The following is an 8,096-nucleotide window of genomic DNA, read 5'->3' as shown; positions in this document are numbered from 1 at the left end:
AAAGATGAAAAGCTATCTCCAATGAACCAAATAAAATTGTAGTAAAGTATATAATACGCAATAATAATTATAAAATAAAATGTGTCCTATGGAAAACTGGTTTTAAAAGTAGATATTACTGCTCACACTTGGTAGCATAATGATGATTGGTTTTGTAATGTAAATTAAAATTCAGTATGCTGGTATTTTACACTTTACCTAAAACATATTATGGAAGAAAGAGTAGCAAAGTGTGTTAAATATTACAATTTCGTAGAGCAAGAAAAAAGTGGCACAAAGTATTTCCCACGATATGCATAAGACAGGCTGCTCTACTGTAGGCAATGCCCAGTCATGTCACTGCACCTACCTTGGAGGGCACTAGGATGGCATCACTGAAGGAGATCCCTTCTGAGGGCTGTCAAATCCCAAGGGTCTGACATAGGTAGGTCTAATTCTGTCTCAGTGAGAGAAATGTATGCCAAAACTTTTCTGAGGCTCATTCAGTGGCCCACCTAGTGTCTGAAGAACAGGAGGATTTGAATGATCTCTGGGAGTTTATGGCTGTGGAATTTGGTTGAAACAGACCTTCGCCTCCTCTGAACTCATGACTAGGACTGCATCCACTCACGTTGCAGCATGTGAGGTGCTTTTGCCGTGTTTATGCTCTGGCCCCTCTCCCTCTTGGACTGGAAGCTCTTCTAGGGCAGAGGGTGGATCTGATTCATATCTTCTGTTCTCAGCACAAAGCTGGCACAGTGCCTGGCCCATGGCAGGGGCTCAACAATATTTGTTAAACAGATCCATGGATTTTTATTCAGATAGATTTGAATTTTGTGGTGCAAAGGTTTAACCTACAGAAAAATCCAAGTTCGTAGCCAAGATGTCACATTTTTAAAGACCATTTGTGTTCTGTTGATATTTTTGTCTTATTTTAGATGTTAAAGCTTCAGAGAAACTGTCCTATGATGAAACCCTTTAAAAAAAGCAATGATGAAGGGTAATAATCATGGCCAAGCATTGCTTTTTTAAAATGGGGCACATGTTGTGAATCCCTTTAGCAACAAGTTTATGTTAATGGTGTTTTATGGGTGACCGGTCATTTTCATTCCTTTATAACACCTTAATCAGAAAAGGATTACATGCAAAATTGGCATTTGTTGATTAATGAGTTTGAATGTGGAAGCTAGTGGATTAAAATTACATTCTAAACCTATGAAATAAATCTGTGGCTTCTCCAGTTCTTTCTGACATCTGCATGTGGCCCTTGGGGAAGACTTGGTGAAGAGAACATGCTGTTAATGGCCCTGGTGAATGAGTCAGACCAACCCTAGCTCCTCACAGGCTTGCCTTTGTATGGGGGATGCTGTCTGAGGCTGGCTTTTTCAGTTCTGTGAACTTCCATCTGGCCAGAGGACGCCTGCCCCCTTGCTCCCCTGCCTGACATTCCTCAGGCTAAGCGGCCACTCTCTGCCGTCAGTACCAGTGTGAATACAGCCCAGGAGCAGGGATGTTTCCATCACCTGATGCATCAGACAGCCCTTACCGTTATCAGTAGGCAGGACAGCAGGAACCAGCCCTAAAGTCTGCCATCGCAGGGGTCCCTTTGAAAGCCTCTGTGATTGCTGGTGGTCGGGGTCAATTGTACAGATGTCTTTAAAAGTGTCTCACTAGTGACCAGAAAGTTACTTTGTCAAGATGACAGATGGGCTGCGAGCCGTTCCTCTGCCCTGCCTATTCCCTGTGATGTCAGCTCCATTCACTTGTCAAGATCAGGTATTTTTGTAGCTCCCACCAGCGTGCAGGCTTTCATGGGCAACCCGTGAAAAATTTTCTGTTCTCTTCTGTGCAAAATCTGCTCAGTGTCTTGCTGTTGACCCACAGGAATGAGGGGGCCTTTGAGGACCTGGTGAGTCCCACTCACTGTGGGTGGAAGGCGCAGGGAGGAGACACCTACTGGCGAGAGGGCGACAGCCCTCCAAGGCTGGTCTTAAGAAGAAGTGGTTTGTCACCACCAATCGCCCTGGCAGGACACAAATGGGATGTAAGACATTCGGTTTCTGTGTTTTGGATGTGTTCGCTCTTCATTGCCAGAGAATCATCTGTTTGTACAATTAAAAGGGTCCATTGAGTTCACAGCTTCTTTGGATAGCTGGGGAGCCCAGCTTATTATATTGTGATGAGTCAGAAAAGGGACTGCCGAAATAACATCTCCAGGTAGCCTTCCTTAACCACCATATCACGACCTTTCCTATGGAAGTGACTCCGATGTTATTGTTATTTTTAACTCCTTAACCCTCATTCCTTGCTTCCTCTGATGCCCCTGCCAACCTGGCCAGCAGCCTCTGTGCTGTCCCGGAGACTGGGAAGCCTGGCTAATGCCCTCTGATGTCGATCCCGCTGGTGGTTGGGGTCAGACCCCCATCCTCTTCTTGCTAGTTCTAAAGAACGCACTAGAAAGGCATAAAAATATTCACAGATTTTCACCCCACCTCCCTTTTTTGTTTTCTTCTGGGGCAGAGGAAAAAGCTGATTCATTACTTGTCATGTGCTGAAGGGTGCCCATAGTGTAAAATAATCAACGGTCTTGGGAGAGGTAGCTGGGCCACTTGCACAGGAGGCTGTATTACTTTTCAGCCTGTGCTCCCCTTCACCCTGGGTTCATATCTTCTTCCCGTGCGGGAGTCTGTGGATGTTTTCTCTGCAGCCCCGACTCCATGCCCCATCCCAGCTGTGTGAGTCCCTTTTGACTGGGAGGAGAAAAGGGTAGACTCGGGAATGTGGATCACATGCATGAAGGCTGCTGACATTCACTCCTCAGTTCACATACCTGGCTCCCGTCCCCTGGCAGAAGGGGACACAGTCTACCCTCTGATTTTCCAGTCGGCTTCTGGGAGCCTGAGTGATGTCACAGAGCTGCATCTGCGACGGGATCCCCTGCACTCAGTCACTGGCTGCTCTGTGTTCAGTCCATTGCAGTTACATTAATGTAGTGGTGCCAGCAGATCCCTTGCTTATACGATGTACGGTGTAATAAAAACCAGGCAGTGCTACTTTCTTTGGGCTACTATTTTTATTTGGTGGTTATTTCTTTTGTGTTCTGCCTTCGCTAATGTTTTGGTTCTATTTCAAAATATGATTAAACAGAATGAGGAGCTGTTTGACACTCTTCCCTGTTTTAAATCAGAGCTGTACTTGACTAGCCGGGACAGTCTAATGGTCTGTGTTCCTTTGTTCTGAGAGTTCCTTGAAAAGGCCAAAGAAAAAAAGCCAGACCTAAATCTTTAAATGGCTTAGGACCCCCAAACAATCCCTCCAACAAACTAAAGTCTGTTAAAAAATAATTGAAATGTTAGGTAAGTTAAATATAAAAAAGGGCCTCCTTATTAATCCCCCGTTGCTTCTGCTGGCACGTGTCATATTTTCAAGGTACAGTATCAGAACACTGTCATTTAGTGACATATTAGGGCCATATATCATGAGAACATCGCCTTGGTAGAGGATACGGGTACTAAAAGACACGATTCTGGCCAGACAGAGCAACAGGGGGTCTTACTTCTTTTCTCCAACCCCTTGCACTCCCCCCCTGCCTTTTTTCTTTAATCTCCCTCTGTGTTGCAGAGAAGTGAATTTCTTCATGGGATATGACTTGTTGCAAAATAATCGGGGGGCCCCAGTGGGCTTCATAAAGTCTTTTAAATGGCTGGGCTTCAAGGGCAGCTTTGTTCAGAGTTTGCATCATTAGCTGGGCCAGGGGAGGCCACGTTTGCCAGGGTCCAGGTCTCTGGGGTAAAGACTCGCCGAGCCTAGACTGGGGGAAGAAAGAATAACACTCCCAGACGGAGTGTGATGAATTGTGCGATGTTTTGCAAGATGCTTTCACATAAAGACTCCAAAAGTGTGGCTGTGGGATGCTGCCAGCCTCCTGGGAGAGTACCCCTCGCCCCCGCCCCGGCTCAATTCAAGGAAGAAACCTGAGGACTTGGAGGCTTTTGGTCCAGGCTCTGGTCTGTCTAGCAAATGACAGGGCACTCAGAGACTGAGACTTGTTTTGAGTTTTTAAGTCAGAGACATCATCTGTCTTTCCTCAAAGGCACTATTTTTACTCTTGTGTTCAAAATGAAATCACAAACTAAGGTTTATAATGGTCTGAAAATGGAGAGTGCTTAACAGAGGCAAACATTTAAATTTCTTGGCTGCAAGGAAGAGACAGCTCATATTAGCCTCTATACCAAGCAGTATGCCATAGTGATGAAATCACCGATTGTGATATCAGCGAGTCCTGGGTTTGAATCTGTGCCGTGGTGAAGCTGGGTAAGCCATTTAATCTCTGAGTCTCAGTTCTACCCATAAAATAGGGGTAAATCAGTGCGTTCCTCAGGTTTGTTGTGAAGGTTAAAAAGGACATAATACACAAAACGTGTTCAGCACAGTCTGGCAAATAATAGATTTTCCATAAATGTCAGGTGCTATTATTCTGAATTGTTCAGCAACCTGCCTGGAAAACTATTATTGCCACTTCATTGTTTGGTTAGAGATGGATCAGCCCTGTGACTTTGGTTATTGCAGGGATTTGCAAAAGTGGTGGCGATTGGGGAAGTGGTTCAGAAAGATCTGGAAATGTTACTTTACATTAAAAGCAAGGGCCATCGACCAAAGATATTTTAAAATAAACAGAAACATAAGAGACTTCATTGCCGCAGACCTGTATTACAGGAAATGCTAAAGAAAGTTCTTTAAGCTGTAGGGAAATAATGAGAGGGAAGCTTGTATTTTACAGGAAGTAATGTAAAACATCAGAAATGGTAGATATCTGTATAAATAAAAAAGGCTATGTTTCCTCTCAATTTCATTAAAATACATGACTCTTTACAGCAAATAATAAAGTAAAAACAAGGGCCATTGACACCTCCCACCTCTACTGACCTCAGATGCCTCCCACCTCTTGTACTGACCTCACTCAGTTGGGGAAGAGAAGAGGAGATCTCAGCTGGGAAATTTGGGTTATTTTCCCTATCAAACGCACTTTCTTCGCTTTAGAAATGGTTTTGTTAGTGTTTTTTAAACTTTCGTTGAGCTGAGAGACATGGCCCAGAGCCTCATATTTGTACACTAAGGCTTTGGAGTGTCCCAAACTGCCTTTCCTTTTTTTTTTTTTTTTTCCTCCGAGCTCTTTCTGTGCAGGAGTTATGAAGAAGTCAATTGTACTGTCAGTAACAAAGAAGAAGCAAGTCAAAGCTTAATTAAAATAATAAATCATCAATCACATTTACTACTGCCATTGGCAACCACTGAGCTATCTCAGTCTCTCCCCACCTCTTCCCAGCCCCCCCCATGATTATTTTCTAAGAGATTAAGAACAGATTTTGTCCAGAGGAGACCAGCTGGAGCACGTACAAACTTGTGTTGTCTCCTTTCTGAGGCTCATGCTCCCTTGCAAAGGATTTCCCCGGACCACATGTTCCAGAGAGGGAATCACTTTACTTTTTGGATTCTCAAAACCGGTGACATCAATGAAGCCTGCCCCCTCTGGATCTTTTCTTTCAGTTTTTGTCTACATCTCTGCATTCTAGAACTGTAACGTTTTGCAGTTAGAGCTGTTTATTGGAGTTTTGGCCCATCCCTTCTGTGGCATCTTTCACAGGTTACCTTCTAACAGGGCAGGGAACATGGCGGGAGACCTCACATGTCCGCCCCAGGTGGCCTGTCTTTCCAGAAAATTTCCAGACTCGCTCAACTACATACTAATCTAGTCCTGAACTCTCAACGGTTATGTAGGAGCTAACCTAATTTTAATATGATGCACCCATAAATTTTAATGCTGTGTTTTAGCAACTAACCTCCCTGGCTATCCTCTTAATCCAGGTCTGGGAACCAGGTTCTCTTCCCAAGTTCATTGCTAGCTAGCTCTGAGGGACCTGAGACACTTAACTTCATTGTGTGCCATTCCTCCGACTGCAAATCTTAGGAAACCTGTGAGGATTAATGAAATAATGTCTGCAGAGCTCTTTAGAAGAAAAGTGCTATGTAAACATGAAGTATTATTCTTCTGTTTATGAGACATTTTATAACATTGCCTAGGAGAAATTGTGACTGGTGTTCGAAAGTACCATAAAGTTCCTTTTTCGGCTATTTTGGGCCTGGAATTGGGTTACAATGGAGCACTTCAAGGAAAAGTTGACCTCTTTGACTACATGTGTGGGGAGACCGGGAATTCCAAGGAGAATACATGCGCTGATGTTGGATCACCTTCCTCCTTGGGAAACTTGACGCAAAACATCTGTATTCCTAAAAACAAATTCCTCTGTGAGCAATTTTGAGACTCTCAAATAGTGAAACACTACCGTGTGGGCACTTCAAGCAAATTCTGTAATAAAGAGAATTTGACTAAGGGTCTTAGTGTCCTATTTGCGCTCACTGACCACGATAGCTTTTGAGTCAAGGTGGAATTTTTTTCTGTAGTTCTCACTTGGTGCCAGAAGTTACACAGCAGTGTTTGTGTGATCTGCTAACGTCTGATGTCTTGTCCCCTCTAAGCTCGTGTACATTTCTAGACCATAGACAGGAAGCTTGCTGCGTGGTTTCCTTCCTGTTCACACAGCACTGGGTGCAATGGCACATGGGCCAAGCCTTTGGTTCAGCTACTTTAGAACTTCCACTCCTTTACTTCTCCGAGTCACTGTGCTGGGCATCCATCCCCTGACAGTAGCTGATGACAGAGGGAACGCCTTATTCAGAATTACTATGAGTCCAGCCCCATGGATATTTGCATTTTGATAGGGGAATCCATCTATAGGGCCCCTCCCTAAAAAAGACTACAGTGAGGAAATGACACAGGGGTGTGTGCATATATGCAGCAAGGCAGGGTAGTCTGGAGGGTTTTTAATTTAGGAAAGAGAGTCACTTCTACCTCTTTATCCTCTCTAATGATATCACCTGGCCCATGTGCTTTATTGACATATTTTGTTGTTCATTTGGGGCAGAAAAAAATATTACAACTTCACGGCCTTCTTGATTTTCTGAAAAAGGATTTGGCACTTAGAATTTGCAAGTTCGCCAAATGACCGCTATTTGCCTCCAAGGCAGGCTTTGCTTTCATAAAAGCCAAGGATGGAAGGAAAATAACACCATCTTCTAGAGGAAGAGACTCCTGTGGTCTGCCACCTTCCTAATATGGCTAATCACATGGAGGATCAGCAGGCAAGGCACCAGGTATTTTCATTTTCCTTATTTCGAGAGATTTGTGTTGCTGTTTCATAGTCTAGAAATACCGCATCTGCCAGCCGACGTTTCTCCCTGATCACTCTCATCATATCAGCTGCTGTGTTGTCCTCTCCAGATTTTTTATTTTATTATTATGCTTAAATATAAATGAAAGGTCAGGTAATACTTTCCATAGTCCATAATAGGATTGCGCCTGGAAGAATCTTAGAAAAAAAAATATCTTCAAGACACTGGCTTGAAATAAAACAAAAGCATCTCAAAAACATTTTTTTTTTTCTCGTTGAGAAAAGCAAACCGGAAAATCTCAGAATGGCGATTTGCTATCTTCTCTAACCAGCCGCCCCCCTCCTCCCCGCGCTCCGCGCCGCCAAATCAGCGAGAGATCATTTCCCTCCATGCCAGACACTGAAAAATGCTCAGGAGGCACTGGCGGGTCTCTTGGCACATTTCCTAAGCCCAGGGGACTCTGTGCTGCCATCTACTGGCAGACCTTAGATACAGCAAGCTGGCTGCTGGAATCCTGTTTGAACTTGGCTGCGCCGGAGCTGTGGTTTGGCTCCCGTCCCTATAGAGCTTTGTTGCCAGCTATGTAAGTTTTTTTCTTTATTACTCCCTATGCCCCTCTTTTCTTTTTGTTTGTTGGCACTTCATTTCATGTGCCCCCAGAGGCTGTGTTTTGAATTTTGATATATTTGGTCTTTCTGAAAGGAGGCAATAGTGCAAACAGATGCCTTTGACAACAGGTAAATCACAGGCTGGCTGACCCTAGAAAGTGGTAAACATGGAGAGACGGAGACTGAGAATGAAAAATGTGATGGCGTTTATTACTCGTAGGCACTGGCTAGGTTGGTTTTTAAGAATGTTCTGACATTTTCCTCCAGAGCATTTTTACC

Source organism: Delphinapterus leucas, chromosome 9 (assembly GCF_059928025.1).
Source record: "Delphinapterus leucas isolate spDelLeu-1000000601 "Yukka" chromosome 9, BTC_Dleu_Yukka2, whole genome shotgun sequence".
Classification (NCBI taxonomy): domain Eukaryota; kingdom Metazoa; phylum Chordata; class Mammalia; order Artiodactyla; family Monodontidae; genus Delphinapterus; species Delphinapterus leucas.
This window is presented reverse-complemented; position numbering follows the sequence as displayed.